The sequence below is a fragment of the Mus caroli genome, chromosome 17 (assembly GCF_900094665.2).
Source record: "Mus caroli chromosome 17, CAROLI_EIJ_v1.1, whole genome shotgun sequence".
Lineage (NCBI taxonomy): Eukaryota > Metazoa > Chordata > Mammalia > Rodentia > Muridae > Mus > Mus caroli.
Genome location: NC_034586.1, coordinates 65,124,395 through 65,140,724, shown reverse-complemented (window position 1 = coordinate 65,140,724; position 16,330 = coordinate 65,124,395). Strand labels below are relative to the sequence as shown.

The window sequence follows — 16,330 nt, the reverse complement described above, 5'->3', positions numbered from 1 at the left end:
CTTCTTCTTCTTCTTCTTCTTCTTCTTCTTCTTCTTCTTCTTCTTCTTTTTCTTCCTTCCCCCTTCCCCTCCCCTTCCCCTCTCCCTCCTCCTCCTTCTTCTTCTTAGATTATAATTTACTCACAGCATTTCTTAATTCTCTTTCCTCTCTCTAAACCCTCCCATAAGCCCTTTCCCCATTCTCTTTTAAATCTTTTTGGCATCTTTATTTTTATCTTATTTAAATTTTTACTAACACTTACTGCATACAAATAAGAATCTATCCCTAACTCTACCTGTTCAGTCTGTGCAGTTACCCACTGGATGTTTTCAGAGATGGCCCTTTGATACTTGCTGATCACTTTTTAATCCAACAAAGTCCATGGGTCTAAGGTAGTGGTGCTTATGGTAGGGTCCAGTGTCTTGGGTACCCCTAGAATATAGTGGGGAAGCCATGAGATCGGAATGAGTTTTCTGATCACACGCAGACATTATTTACCTTTTGTTCTCTCATGAGTATCATGACATTTTATAGAAGGCTTGCACTATCCTAACTTCCATTTTTTTAAAAAAAGACTTATTTATTTTATATATGTGCATATACTGTAGCTGTCTTCAGACACACCAGAAGAGGGTATCAGATCCCATTACAGATGGTTGTGAGCCACCATGTGGTTGCTGGGAATTGAACTCAGGACCTCTGGAAGAACAGTCAGTACTCTTTACTGAGCCATCTCTCCAGCCCCCTAACTTCCATTTCTAGTGCATAAATAGATGTAAAGTTCCCTCTAGTCAAGCCAAACATCAACAGATTTATAACTTAATTCCATTTTTAAAAACTAAGCTTTTATTTATTTGTATGGGTGTTTTTGCTGCATGCATATCTGTCCATCATGGGTAAGCCTGCTATCCAGAGGTCAGAAGCAGGTGTTGAACCCCCAACCTCTGAAATGGTTGCCAGCCACATGTAGGCACTGGGAGTTGAACCTGTATCTTCTGCAAGCACAACCAGTGTTCCTAACCACCAAGCTGTCTCTCCAGCCTCTACAATGCCACTCAGATTTATTTTTTATTATGGAAAACACAGTCAGCCTTAAAAACTATTTGTGTGAAGATGGGATGAATTTATCATCAGCAGTTTGCAATTCATTCAAAGGGAACGTTATTAAAGCTCCCACTAAGTGGTCCCTAGTGTTGGGCTTCCAGGACCAGATGGCCAGGAGAACGGAAACTCTTTTAACATCACCTCTAGTTAATCCACGGGAAATGTGTCGAGAGGAGCTTCCTTCTCTTTCTTAGCACTTCCTGTGTTCCTGAACAGCCAGAATCAAGGTCAAGGCTCCTGTCTGGAGGATCCCTCACAGAGCTGAAGGAAGTCGACCACTTCTGCAGGAGATGGGCTTTCTCTGATGCCCAGACCACTCTGTGCCTCCCTTTTGGTTCTTTCCCATGTCTCCCTTCAGAAGTCGTTGCAGACTTAATCTGTTCTCAAGGTCCTTGTGTTGAAGAAATAAAGGGGAAACATCCATTCAGTTTCAGCTCCAATAAGAAGCCAGGGGCAAGACACATGGGTGGCACAGTGATGGCCAAATATCTGACTTGGAGCTGCGGCATCAGAGGGATAAAAATAGCTCCTTTAATATTCGGTCTGCCGGAATAAATCACACCTGAAACTGTGATTATAATTTTAATAACAAATTGAAGGGTGTGTGTTAGCAGAGAGAAATGGCTTAGCTGTGGCAGGGTCTATAGTGTGTGAAGACAGAGTACTTAGCTGGGGACAAGGCTAATCATGACAAAATATTTCATTGACCAACCTTCTCCAGAGAAGCCTGCTGGAAACTCAAGAAACAGAAAGGCTAGGGTATAGTCTAAGCAGAGACTGAGAAGTGGTGAGAACCAGGTTAGATCACCCCAGAGGCCTATGTGATCGAGGGTTGGTTCTTAGGGTGGGGCCCTTGAGAGGTAATGAAGCCTGTGTAAGACAGGACCTAGAGGGAGTGTTCAGCTCAGGGCCCTCAGAGGGAATGGTCAGACTCCCCTCACACTGTACTCAGTCTCTCTTGCTTAGACCATGCATCCATCACTTTCTATTACCATACACTCCCACTACATTGTCCTACCTCATTATAAGCCTAAAAGCAATGGGTCTACTCAATCATGGACAGATATTTTTAAAAATTTGGATTTAAAGACACCTTTTCTCTCTGTCAGTTCAGTATCTCGGGTGTTTTGTTATAGTGTTGGAAGCTGACGTTGTTGCAGAATTCCTTTTTTTAGACAATAGGCCTAATTGGTTTTCAATATTACTATAACAATTTAATTGCTTTGTTCCAGTTATAGGTAAGATTTGGTATTTTCACAAAAGCTTCTATGGCATCTTACTATGGTTTATACTGTGGTCATTTGTCTTTTCCTACTAAGTCTCCCTGTTACATGATGAACACCATTTTTATTAACCCATATATTCCCATATCGTGTGTCATCACCTTGCGTATAAAATAGAATTTATGAATAACAAATCAAAGGACACTCACGATCTGCACTTGTGTTGAGTCTCAAGGCATTTCACTTTTTTTTACACAGAGAGGAAGAATCCTATATTTATCAATCCTCTCTGTAAATATAATTAATCCAGATTGCCTTCTATGTATTGCCTAGACCAGCATAACTAAGACAATGGTTGTTTTATTTACTAATAAAAAAGAGAAGGTAATACATTTTTTTTGTAAAGAGTGTATCCTGGAAGGTAAAATGGCCTGACTATAGTGGAGTGTGTCTGAGCCTAGTGGACTGATGCTAGACAGCAGAGGTAGCATTAAGGAGGGGTCTGTGAAGCTGGTTATCAACAGGGTCCTAACTTAGGCTGTCCATGTGGAGACACATGGAACTTCCTATCCCAAGGTCTCACAACTGGTCCTAAGTGTTTCCACTATCTCAAGACCTAACCATATGCTTTTGTAAACATTTCTTCTCTAGGTAAAGAATTCAAAATTCTGGGCCACAAGAATACTTTTGGAAAAGTGAGTCATCCCTCTGTACACGGGGATGGATGCTCAGACAGTATCTCTCCATCTCCTATCACCCTAGCCTTTTCATCCAAAAGGCTAAAGAAGCCAGAGGCCAAAAACAGGCCACATTTTCATGCTCTCAGAAGAAAAATGTGCAACATCCATTAAGCTAAGGACTGTTTGGCCATGCTTTTTCTTCTGCTTTGAGGAATGTTCAAAAAGAAGATGTTACTTCAAGGTTTAACAGAGACAATGGGCTAGACATGGGAATGGCTATGTCAGCAACGTTTCCAGCCTGGGTCAAAGGGGCACACGGCCACTGGAACCAACTTTCTCCCCAACATGAATGCGGTGTGTGGGAAAATAAAAGCCTTCTAAACATTTCGAAGTCACTGACCTTGTCTCCCCCAGTCGCTGATGCTGGCTTGCTTATATCACTTGCAAACGGATACTTTACTAGGTCAATGCCAAAAACCAAATGCATATCTTTGTGAACAGAGACAAATCAACACAGTCAAGCACTACGCCATAAATCGCCACAAAGCAACCTCACGTGCACAAACTCAGCTCGCTCCTACGATGAGACCATCTAAGTGGCAAGACAATATCTGTGTTTCTTGCATAAATAACTACGGAAAGTCGTATGTTTAGTACTGATAGAATGCTCAGATTCAAAGATTCCCTCTTTGGTGTTGATGCTCATCTTCATAGATTCCCTGGTTAGTGTTAAGGGTGTAATCCTAGTGAAGGCCTAGAAAAGGTGGGCATGGAGAGATGATCAGGGCAGAAATGTCTAAAACAAAGCTGGTCAATGCAGCCACTAGATTGTCTTGAATAATACAAAACTGTTTATGAGCTTCAGTTTCAATTCTAAAGCAGCATGAAAAACCAAGTTGTTGTATTCTGTGTTAAACAAAGCAAGCAATTAGCCTCACAAGATCTGGCTTGTGGTTATTAAGAAATGTTTTGGAGGAAGGGGTTGGAGCTTGGTTAATCTTTAGGGAAGGGAATGCTTAATTGACTCATTAGCTTCCCAAGAGCACAGGATATGGTCTCCTGAATGCCTGCTACAACCCCGCTCCCAGACGTCACCTAGCAAAGTCTAATGGCTGGCGAGGACTGTCCTCTTCTGTTTTATATATTTCCTTCCACTGTCAAATCTGCTCCTTAGTCTTGATAAAATTATTACTTTCAGCAAAAGTAATAATTTTATAGGTCAGAGACTTTCCCTCAGATCAGCTGTATTCCAGGCATCAAGGTAAGCGTTGTATACAGAGACCTGGTCCTTCAACCCAACTGTCCCTGGAAGCATTACATAAGGGGATCCCAGTAGGGATGTGACACTTGCTACCCCCCAGCAGGACCAAGAGGCCTTTTATCTTCCTCTAGGAGAACTGTCAGGTGTAACCACCACTCCTCTTATGCCAAAGGGAGGCCAGCTCACAGAGTTTCCAGGATGTGCTGTCTTTGGCTATTTATCTGTCTCTTTCCATTTATTCTAGAGAATTCCTTCTGCTGTGCTTTGAAAGAAAAATATTATCCCGAGTCTCTCTGAATTCCTTCAAACCAAGGAAGAGGTAACAGGAGAAGTATTTACAGAAGACCTTCAGATAACATAGCAAGCAATGCTAGTTGAGTTGACTCAGAGTAATAACGTATTAGCAGCCACCCGGCTAGGTCTGTGCGACAACTACCCAGAGAACTCAAACCCTAATGATAGTTGTATATCATTGCTGTTAAAAGAATTAAGTAGAATTTACATAGCAAAAAAATAAAATTACTTGTGCAAAGTGTTGCTGTCCTTCCCTTATGTCCAAATGTGTTTCATCATGACAGGACTGTGTACAAAACAGTCCAGCTCAAGCTCCTGTCAGGGTGAGGGGACAGCAGTCTTCCAATCGAGGCAGCACTCGAGGACTACAGATTGGAAAGCTTAAGCAGCCATGATCCCACCATAAAGAAGCACAAACTATCATCAGGGGAATTAGGCAATGATGAGACTGCAATCTGGAAAGCAACGTTGGGCTTATCTTTCCTAGTCATCTGCTAACTGTATGCCACAGAGACCAAAGCTGCACTTAAACACTGTGTGTGTGTGTCTGTGTGTGTGTGTGTGTGTGTGTGTGTGTGTACCTGCAGGGAGGAGAGAGTGCTCCCATTCTGAAATAGAAGAGATTAAAGAGAACCATCAGGACACTTTTTCCCTCTGAGAGGAGCTGTGGCAACTGTGTCACCCTGCACACTTGGTGACATCACTCACTGTACCATTACCTAATTCGTTTCAATCTCTGATCCTTTTTTTTTTTTATAGGAAGCAAGCAGCTAAAAATAGCACAAATTATTCATCCTTTATAAATACAATCTGGAAGATGCTGTGACATGATAATATTCCCCAAGCCTCACACATTTTCTGAAAGGAAACCATCCCACTCATCTGACCATATAAAAATAACATCTGGGGCCTGCAAGAGGGCTCAGCAGGTAGAGGGACTTGTCACCAAGGTGGAGGACTTGAATCCAAGCCTCAGGATCCACATCGTGAAAGGAGAGATTGGACCCTTGCAAGTTGTTCTCTGACAGCCACAGGGGTACCAAGGCACATGGATACCCCTCTCCCATAACACATACAAAATACACACATACACACACATACATAATACATACATACATACATGCATACATACATACATACATGCATACATACATACATACATGTTAAAATTTATTTTCAGGCTTAATATTCCAAGATTCAACCTTCATAGAAAAAGCAAAGTGTAAGAAATGAAGCCAAAAGAATGAGGACACAGAATGGCTCTAGGTCGCTGTGGGGCACAGTGTGATGCAGAGGCTTCTGGGTTGGCCCTTTTTGAACTCTGCTTCTCTGGGGTCATCCAATGCTTCCCCTACAAGGCCAACTTCCCCAGCCGCTCTTCATGGAATCATCTGTGGTTCCCCAGTGTACTGGCTATTTTTGTGTCAACTTGACACAGCTGGAGTTATCACAGAGAAAGGAGCTTCAGTTGAGGAAATGCCTCCATGAGATCCAGCTGTAAGGCATTTTCTCAATTAGTGATCAAGGGGGAAAGGCCCCTTGTGGGTGGGACCATCCCTGGGCTGGTAGTCTTGGGTTCTATAAGAGAGTAGGCTGAGCAAGCCAGGGGAGGCAAGCCAGTAAAGAACATCCCTCCATGGCCTCTGCATCAGCTCCTGCTCCCTGACCTGCCTGAGTTCCAGTCCTGACTTCCTTTGGTGATGAACAGCAGCATGGAAGTGTAAGCCGAATAAACCCTTTCCTCCCCAACTTGCTTCTTGGTCATGATGTTTGTGCAGGAATAGAAACCCTGACTAAGACACCCAGTCTGCTTGGTGAATTCCAAATGTCTTGACCTCACATGTTGAATAGTTTAGGCATGTTTAAGGATCCCCGAACCTCTCGGTGTCACAGAAAACAGTGGCCCTGAGCCCTCCACCATATCCAGACGACATAGAAGTCAGAAACAGAACCTAAGATGCATTGAACACAGGGACGTCTCTGTATCACAATCAAGGAAGAAATTCCTAAACCATGTTGAGAGGATTTGACTATGGTTAGAATTACATCATTGCAGAAGAAACCAGTCCCATAAACACGGGTGTGTTACACCTTAAACTCTTGTAACCTGGTTACATCAGTACCATATATACATACACATATATATGTATATATGTGTATGTATATATGTACATATATATATATATATATGTATGTATGTATATGCATATATCTGTGTGTTTGTATATATATGTATATGTGTGTGTATTTCAAAAAACAGGACTAGCTCCAACCACTCAAATAAAAATGGAAGTACGGAAATTTTATCTAATTATTTGACAAATAATCTAGATCAGAGAGAATAAATTCACTGCAGTACAGAGCTCATCCTTGAGATTTATCACCCCCTTCCAAATCGAATGATCCAGAAATACAGGATGAGTGAATCAACAAAACAGAGAGAGGAGTCGAGTGCTTTTGAGGCGCGGAAACATTTTGTGTGAGGATTATCCGGTATATCTACCCAGGGCTACGGTTTATTCCTAGATCTGATTAAAAGTAAGCAGACAGAGACACTGTCAAAGGGGTAAAATGTAAATATTGAAAGTGAAAGTTAATTTGTTAAAATGAGTCCTGAATTAAATATCAGTGGCATATCTCACATGGCTAAAGGAGCTGCGCTTGCATGAATACTTTGCGTGCGCTTAAGTCATTTATGGGCACTGGTACTTCCCACAGCCACTCTGCAGGTAGGTATTACCAAAACAGCTTTACAGAAGACCACGGAGCACAGAGGCCTTGGGAACTGTGCCCCAGACAGATGGTGAGCACCTCCATTTGGGTACGGTGGCAGTTAGTGTGCACCCCATGTGTGTGGCAGTGCTAATAGGTCCACATTGCTCATTTTCATATTGCACCACCATCTGTAGGCCAGATACAGGTAAACCTAACTTGTGATTGTTCAATTGGGTACTGAGGCCAAAGGATACAGAGGCAGTGGGAACTAGAATCTGAATCTTGATCCCTTTTTTTCAGGGCTCCTGATGATACAGATGATCTTCTTCTAAGATGCTGGGGGCGGGGGAGGGGGGAAGGGCAGTATCAGGAGCCATTGCTCTGGGCAGATGTGACATGTTCTGGGTTGTGGAGCTCTGGTGCCTCAGGCTCGATGCACCAAAATCACTGTCAGCTTAGAATATTTTAAACTTACAAGGGTCAGAATATAACCTCATTGCAGACCTCTGATGCTTACACATGCTCACCTGTATATATGACCTTATTCACAGTGCAAACTGAAAAGGAACACCTGGCATCCAAAGAAACAACTTAGGTGGAATAAAAATGTATTTTATTCTGTGGGAGCCTTTACATCAGACCTGCAGCCTATTAAAAACAATCCCAGCCCTGCCTAACAGAATTTGGTGTCAGTTCGTAGAGAAATGAACAGGTTTTCTTCTTGTTGTTTTTTGCGTTTGTTTTTAATTTAAAGGTGGTGCTGTGTCTCAGGGTTCAGGCTGCACTTGAGCTCAGATCCAATCTTATAAATGTTTCCCGTTGTAGTTTTATGAAGGGTTGTGGGGAGAGCTGTATGCTAAACCGCTGAACTTGCATGAAACCAGCAATCAAACTGCTGCAAACGCTTCGCTTTATCACCGATAAAGCGCATCCACAAATCAGATGTCATTTGGTTTTTGTGTCCTCTATGGGATGTGGGAAATTCAGTTATTGCCATTTACCAGTGAGGAAGTTGAGTCCAGGAGAGGCTCAGTAACCTTCCAGAGGACTTCTTCGTGTGAGCCACACACGGGTAGCCAAATACCTGCACACAGTGAGCAGACAGCATCATTTCCATTTCGCTGCAGTTATGTACACCATACAAATACCATACGAGCAGTACCAATACGCTGGTATGGTGGCTTTACACACTCATAGCCACACAGTTGCACTGATTCCAGGTCACTAATTCCACAGTATTTAAAGCCTCAATACTGGGCTATGTCAGTTCCCGTCATGATTGACTGTTGTCTTAGTCACTGTTCTGTCACTGAAAGCTACATCCTGATCCACAAGGGAGGGGAGAAGAGGAGTAGAGAGAGAAAAATAGAGTGGAGAAGAGAGGGGAGTGGGGTGAGTAGAGAGAGGAGAGGGAGAGACCAGGGTGAGTAGAGAGAGAGAGACCGGGTGCACCTAGCATGAGCTTTTGAAACCTCAAAGCCCTCCACCAGTGACACACTTCTTCCAACAAGGCAACGCCTCCTAATCCTTCTAGATCTTTCAAACAATTCCTCTCCTTGGTGACTGCACATTCAAATATATGAGCCTACGGAGGCCATTCTCATTGAAACCACCATCACTCTTAACAAGGATTTGATGATGGTAGAGCTCTATGCTCAAGGTTGAAGGTATGTATATTTAAGACAGTGTGTGCAAGCCGTTTTGTTGCTGAGATATTGAAACCAGCAGTCTTTCTATAATAATTTTCCCCACTTGACTTCTGACATTTAAAATGCACATGAGAAATGACTTCATCTTTTCACTCTTAAAAAAAAAAGGAGGGGGGCATATACAATTACGAGAAATCCTTCATGTCTAAATCTTGGAATAAAGAGTTTCATCTAGACCTGAAGCATTTCAACATCCGTACACGCCAGCAAACACGTGCATGATGCTACTTTGTAAATCACCGGGATCCGATGAAAAGCTTCTGAAGAGTGAATATGAGACAAACCATAGGTCCTATAGGTCCCCACACTAAGAGTCTTCGCCTGGACTTCTGGGTGCATCCCATGGTTCGTGGCACTGTGCCTAGTATTTCTCATTTTTCTTTCAGCCCAATCACTATCATCTTGGCTGCCCATATCTATTGTTGGTATTCTGTCTGAACTCTACTCCCACAGTTACCTGGCAAGAGCCAGGTATGCTCATCCCTACAGTTACCTGGCAATAGCCAGGTAGGCCTGGCCCACTATAAAAGAGGCTGCTTGCCCCCTCCTCTCTCTCACTCTTGCCTCTTTTCTCTTGCCTCTTGCTTCGCCCCTCTCCCCATCCCCTTCCCCCCTCTCTCCATGTGGTCATGGCTGGCCTCTACTTCTCTCCTCTCTCCCTGTCTCTGCCTTTCTCTGCCTCTGCTACCCTCTTAACTCTCCTCCCCATTCCCTGAATAAACTCTATTTTATACTATACCATTGTGTGCCTGGTCCCTCAGGGGGAAGGGATGCCTTGGCCTGGGCCCGCCAAGGCATTGTCTTCCCCCATACCTCACCACACCCCCATAGAACATATTCTTATGCTCCTATTTCTCCTTTTATAACCACAGCATCTATTCTGCTTTTAAAAGCGCTATGGTGCTCACATGGCTATCCTCTCATCTGTACAATGAAGAGATTCTTCCTACTCCTGAAAGCTTAAATTATCCATGTAATTAGATAAACGAGGTAGAGGATAGTTTTTGAAGTTTCTATATAATGGCTCCTGTCTATCAGGATTTGCTCATGGGGGATGGATCCTTCTTCCTCCTTCTGACTCAACTTAAGTAGGGCACTTCCCTTCCCTCTTTTGTTACCACCTCTTCTAAAGGATCTCTGGACAATCATTTAATCAAGGGGGAACTTATGAGGGACACTTATGATTAGGCACTGACTGGTGACATAGAACTTCAGCTCTCTATCGATAAAGTACAGCAAGGAACAAAAGCACTGTTAAGGGCTGAGCCAAGGAAAGATGGGAGAAGTGAAGCTTGTACTTTCTTGTAGATGGGAAACTTCACATGGGTGGCAGTGCTTGGATTTGATCTAGAAAACTGATAGGTGCTCAAAATGGACAAGATGGAATGAAGGAGACACAGTCATGAAAATGAAACAGGAAAGAAACACAGCACGCATAGGGATTGCATTAGGTACAGGATGCTGGGGACAAGGCTAAGAAGTAGGAGGAGTTTGGAAGCAGGGAGCAGTATGGTCAGAACCACACTGCCCGAGAGCTGATGTGATCTAGACTGATATCGTTGCGGTCTAAGCAGGAGCAATGGAGTAGACAGAGACCAATGGCCTTGGAACTGGGAGAACGGGGAGTAGCTGCCCTTGCCACCCAGCACTGGCATTCGGTCGTGTGTTCTTATCGGGGAGCAGAGCACAGAAAGGAAGCCGTGAAAGATGAAGACCAGTCCTCTATCTCCGGTGACTAGGGACTTGGAGGTTTTGAGGTGGTTGTAGAGAGAATGAGATGTCTAGACTTTGCTTAGATTGAGGTGACGGTGGGACACCCAGATGGAACGTGCACTTGGAACCCAGAGGAGCAAGTGAGGCTACATTTATAACAGAAGTCAAATCGTTACAATCCAGAGCTGGCAGTCATTCACCCAGCCAAGAACCTCTTCCTAATCTGAAAGTCAGAGAACCTATTTCTGGGGAGCTACCCTGAAGGCCAAGGGCAAAGCCAGATGTGGTGCTGTGTGTGTGTGTGTGTGTGTGTGTGTGTGTGTGTGTGTTACTGAGTTCTCCCAAAGCCTCTTTGTACGCTCATTACAGATGGGGACTCTGAGGTCTTAGATACATAGAATGAACCCATGGCAGGAACAAGGAGTCCAAATTCCAGATCACTCTTTTTTTATTTTATTTTTTAAATAGAATTAGACTTATTGACATATCTACCATATCTCAGACATACAGGAAATAAATTCTCTGCCTCTCTGTCTATCTATCTATCTATCTATCTATCTATCTATCGATCATCTATTTATCTCTCTGTTTCCAGAACTCTCAGTGTGAAGGACTGGTAATCACCCCTTTGCCTGAATCTTACTTGCCTAAAATGCCCAGAGTGGTTCTCAGGTATGCTTAGTGCCATCTAACTGGATCACCATTGAATTTCACTGAGTAATCTGTTCCCTCCCTCCCTCCCTCCCTCATGACAAGGTATCCTAAGACAGGCTTTTTTCAACTCTATGTCTCCACTTCTTTGCACAGGACACTGTCCCTTGCATTAGCTGCAGGCTGTGACATATTTAGCTTTTCAGGACACATTCTGGACATGCATCTATCTTTCCTTTTATGTAGCACCATCAAATCACTAAAATTCTCTGAATAAAATGTTCAGAGATTTTTATACAACCAGCCTTAAGCCAAAACAAATGCTTTTCTTTTCCTTGGTCACTAGGGTGACCTGGTGAGATGACAGGCCATAAACTCCGCCTCTTCACTATGTAGGTTTTTCCATCTCAATTGTGAAGATTAGGTTCAGTGCCTTTCAAAATCTGTCGTCTCATTAGCTAGGATCTTTTCAATGAAGTCCTATTTTCATCCATTTACTTGTCTATATTTAAAGTGGCAGCTCATGACTGGACATATCTACGGTGCAGAGTATGATATGTCAATGCATGCTTACAATAAGCAATTAGATAAGGCAGAGTAATCGACCTATTCATCAGCTCAAAGACTCATCGTGTCTTTGTGTTGGGAGCATTCACAGTTGTCTCTTCCTATTTTGAAACACACAACAGCTTGCTTTTAACTGTGGTCATCCTACTGGGTCATAGAACTCTAGAAGGTGAGTCCCTGGGAGAACTGCATTTTTGCACCTGTTGACCAACCCTCCTTCCTCTCCTTCCTGACCACTCTGCTACTTTCTACTTCTGTAAGATCAATTCTTTTACTTCCACATCTGGGTGAGGTCCTGGCGTATTTGCAGAAGTCCCGTCTTTCCAGTGGTGGCTCTGGCCTTGATAAGCCAACTCTGAATCAGAAAACCCTTTATTCTCATTTGCTCCATCTCACACTTCTCTCCTAAGTGTCTCAGAGAGCTCCAGAGCTGCAAATTAATTCTTACAGAGTTGTAGGGGATTATTATTCTCCTCGTAGATGAGGAAGCGGCTGTCTGGACTGGACTGTGACTCATCTCACTCTCTGGATTTTTTTTTTTTTAATGAACCATTCACAGCCAGCCTGCCCTCACTTTAAAAAAAATCCCACACAAATCACACCCTGCTTTTATTGTTGATCTTTTTAAAAAGTGTCTTTTTTAAAAAAAAGTGTCTTTTTGCATTTTCAGAAAAAAAATGTGTGCTATCGTGTAGCATATTGTAAAGAGAGTGAACTGTTTGGGGCTGGGCTAATATGAAGAACCTATAGGTTTTATCTTGGAGAAACAGGGGAGTGGGGATTTTTGCGTTAGTTACTTTTCTAATCTGTGGCTTAGCACTGTAACAAGGACCATTTATAGAAGAAAACTGTTTAGTTAGGATAACTGTTTCCAAGGGTCAGAGTCCATGATGGCAGGAGGAGCAGCTGAGAGCTCACATCTTAATCTACAAGTAGACTGGGGCGCAGAGGGTCCCACTGGGAATGTCCCAGTCTTCTGAAACCTCAAAGCCCCAACCCCAGTGACCAACCTCCTCCAACAGGCCACACCTCTTAATCTTTCCCAAACACTTCTACCAATTGGGACCAAGCATTCAAACATATGAGCCTGTGGAGGCTATTCTCCTTCAAACCAACACAGATGGCACTGGATTTTCCCAGAGATTAAGCAGCTACATCATCTGGGGTCCCTCCCCACCCCATATGATGTCATTGCCTATGTGCCTTCTCGTTTGAATCAACTTCACCAATGCCAGATTTTTAAATATCTGTAACTGGATAGTGCCTGGAAGTCCTCAAAAAAAAAAAAAAACTGTTATCAAGAGTTTAAAATGATTTCAATAGTAATCAAATCTGGAGTTGATCCTAGAAATTACTACACACCTTTCCAGGACAGTGGTTTTCATTGTATCAGTTCTCATGTGTTGGGTAGACACCTGATTGTATGTGGAAGAGCCCCACCTTTGACAGTTTGTGTCTCAGTGAAAGGAAGAGCACCGTCTTCTAGTCGGATATGTCAAGGTATAAGTATAGTTTTTCTGCTTCTCAGCACAAAGAATGCCCATCCCCAAGTCCCCAGCAAAAGGACAGGTAGCCTGGTCTAACGGCTCTGTGCGGCTTAGGTCTGAACTGCGCAGGAGGCAACTCAGAAATGCTTATGAACAGCAAGGTAAGAGAGAGACCTAAATCCCAGTCTGAGCTGAAATCTCTCCTATTTCAAATCTTATTCACCCGGCTCCCAACCTTCCCCGTTCTCCTAGACAGTAGTTTTCCAACCTGGCCTGTGCAAATTTTAACCTATTCTCTACTGTCATAAGAAATGCAGGGTAGGGGGCCCCCACATGGACCTGTGCTACTAGATTATAGAGTCTGTTTGTATTCAAATGGAATTTAGATTTAAATCGCAATCAGATCAGGGATTTACAGTCCTTTCTACTTTCATTCGTTTTGTGGATTTCAGTCCTCTTGCGGCCCAGTCGTAATCCAATGCACTTCAGAGAGAATTACGTGTGTGAACGACTAGCCCAGTGTCTGTGAGGGTGAGGCAGGGTGTACATTAAACACCAAGTCCGCTTAAGAGAGAGCCCAAGGCTGGATTCGACCTCTCCTCTGGGTTGGGTTGACCTTATTTCCCCTGGCAACCCTTGACCTGCCCTGTCTCGATTCAGCTACACGTGAGATCGTAGATGCCCATGCCCTTGAGTGCCTTTTGGGGGTTGCCCTTTGCTCCCAGGGAGAGTTCACCACGGGATCCACAGGCCAGTGAAAACCCTGTCATCTTCCCTTCTGCAGAAGGAAAAGCAAAAACCACCAGAGGCGGCTCCAGTCAAATGCACCGCGCGGCTGCAGCTCTTAAAGCCGCAGGGGCAGCCACCAAGAGGTACAAACCTGGTTCTCAACTTTGCCTGATTCTCGGGTACCCTAGAACCAGACTCGGCCCTCCAGACTGGTGTTTCTGCTCACAGATCCTGGCTCCAGGAGTCCCCCAGTCAACCCAGTGCAGCTCTGCCCGGGCACCTCCTGCCGCTGAGCGCGCTAGGTGCTCGGCCCAAGCGCCCCTGGCTTTCCTGCTTTGGAGCAGGGTGCGCCCTAGGGAGTTCTGACCCTTGAACTCTGCCTTCCTGGTGACGCGACGCCCTCCTGGGAGCCCAGTCAACCCCCTTCTACCCTCAGCTGAGGTCCTGACAGCCCGATCCCCTGAAGATGAAATGCCTGGCCAGGGGAGCTCTCCTGCATTTTGAAAAACAGCCCAATTCGCCTCGCGAACGCCTGCACCCCTCATCGCGCAGTCTCCAACCATAACATTTTCATCCCTGGACAAGCTTAGATGGAGGGGACCGCTTCAAGAGCGAGAGGAGCATGAAGCCCCACATTGCTGAGATACCCGTCAACTGACTGGAGTATCTCATTGCAGTTGGCTGCAAAGGGCGGCGGACACACACTTGGGTGCGAGAGAAACACACACACACACACACACACACACACACACACACACACACACACGAAAGCAAGCATACCCTCTCATTCTGCCTCTTATCTCTGCCGTTCAGGGAGCCTGGAACTCGGAGGTCAAGCCACTGACCACTCATGCTGAACTGAAGTGCTGAGGTGGAAACGAAGGTTCTGGCTGTCAGCTCCAAGGCTAGCACCTTCTTATGGGGTTTCCCAATTCCACCCAAGATAGGCAAGATCTAAGCTCCAAAATTCCCTCTTTGAGCAAAAGGTTTGGGTATCAAGGAGGAGGGAACACGGAGGGTACTGGAAAGCGAGTCTTCGCAGAGAACTAGCCAGGCTCACAATCTGGAGGCGGGGGCCAGGGAGTCCGATCCCCAAGCGCCCCAACTCCTGCAAAGGCAGAGAGCAGAGTGACAGCAGCCACCACTGCGCGCGTTGGCACTGGCACGGAATCTCCGAATCCTCCGAATCCGCTGGCTAGGCAGCCAATGCCGAGGGGTGGAGGCGAGAGGGAGGAGGAGGAGTTGCCTGAGCAGAGAGGGATGACGTCCTCTAGAGCCTCTGGCTCCTAGGGACAGAGATTCGCGAGCTCCCCGGGTCCAGCGCACTAGGTCGCGGGGGAAAGCGATCTCTGGGGAGCCGCGCCCCACTGTCGCTGCGGCTTCAACGCGGCGAACTGGGGGCCGAGTCCAGCTAGAGTGCAAGCCCGCAGGCTATCCCCAGAACACCTTTCTGCCGATCTCTCGACCCCGAGCGTTCGCTTCGTAGAACCTACGCATTCCAGAAGGGCGCTAGCAGGTAGCCTTCAGCCCGGCCATCATAGCCCCTTTCCGGCTTCTTAGGGATCGACCTCAGCCAAGGGCAGGCGCCCCGGCCACTGCCCACGGGGTAAACCGGCGCACTGCACTGGCCCCTGCTGCAAGGAAGGAGGGGACACTCGGGTGGAAAGGTGCTCACCTGGATAGCAGAAGCCTTGCTCTAGATTCCTTTTCGAACCTGTTCCCAGCCCCCAGGCACAATCTTCCTCGGAGAAAACAAAGTAGCGCAAGGGCACGCAGCCGGAGCGCTGCTCCTAGTCCCTGCACAGCGGCTGTTCCCTTCGGCTTTTTCCGGGTTTGAGCTCGGACTCAGCGGCGGGAAAGGGCTCACGGTGGCTGCAAGAGGTTGCCAGACCCGGGCTTCTCTTGCAGCGGTGGCGGCAGCGCCTCCAACTTGCCACCTGCAGCGCGCGTCGGGGCGCCTGCGACTACCGGTGCTGCTCAGCTTCAACTGACCCGCCCCCGGGGGCGCTAGTTGGCTGCGCCCTGCTCCTGGGCGGACCCCATGCTCGGCTCCGCCCTACTTCGGCCTTGGAACAGGGAGCGCTCGCAAAGTCTTAATGCCAGGCTTTCTTGGGGCTTGCTAGCCAGCAGTCTTTGCAAGGAGGGATCCTTCCTACACATACTCAGACACACAAGTGCACACACAATTCTATGTTTGTAAAGACAATAGGAAGGCAA

At 45.6% G+C, this 16,330-nt stretch overlaps 1 protein-coding gene across 3 annotated transcripts in view; it reads right to left on the bottom strand.

The window, feature by feature from the left end:
• The window catches only part of Epb41l3 (erythrocyte membrane protein band 4.1 like 3), a 233,803-nt gene extending 217,696 nt beyond the window's left edge, over nt 1-16,107 (bottom strand). The window contains exon 1 of one of the 3 annotated variants that reach the window (XM_029471201.1): nt 15,789-16,107. The gene's annotated coding sequence lies outside the window, so the exon portion shown is untranslated. The remainder of the gene's footprint in view (nt 1-15,788) is intronic. The other 2 variants (XM_029471180.1, XM_029471190.1) reach the window with 2 other exon arrangements.
• Nucleotides 16,108-16,330: the final 223 nt, after the last annotated feature.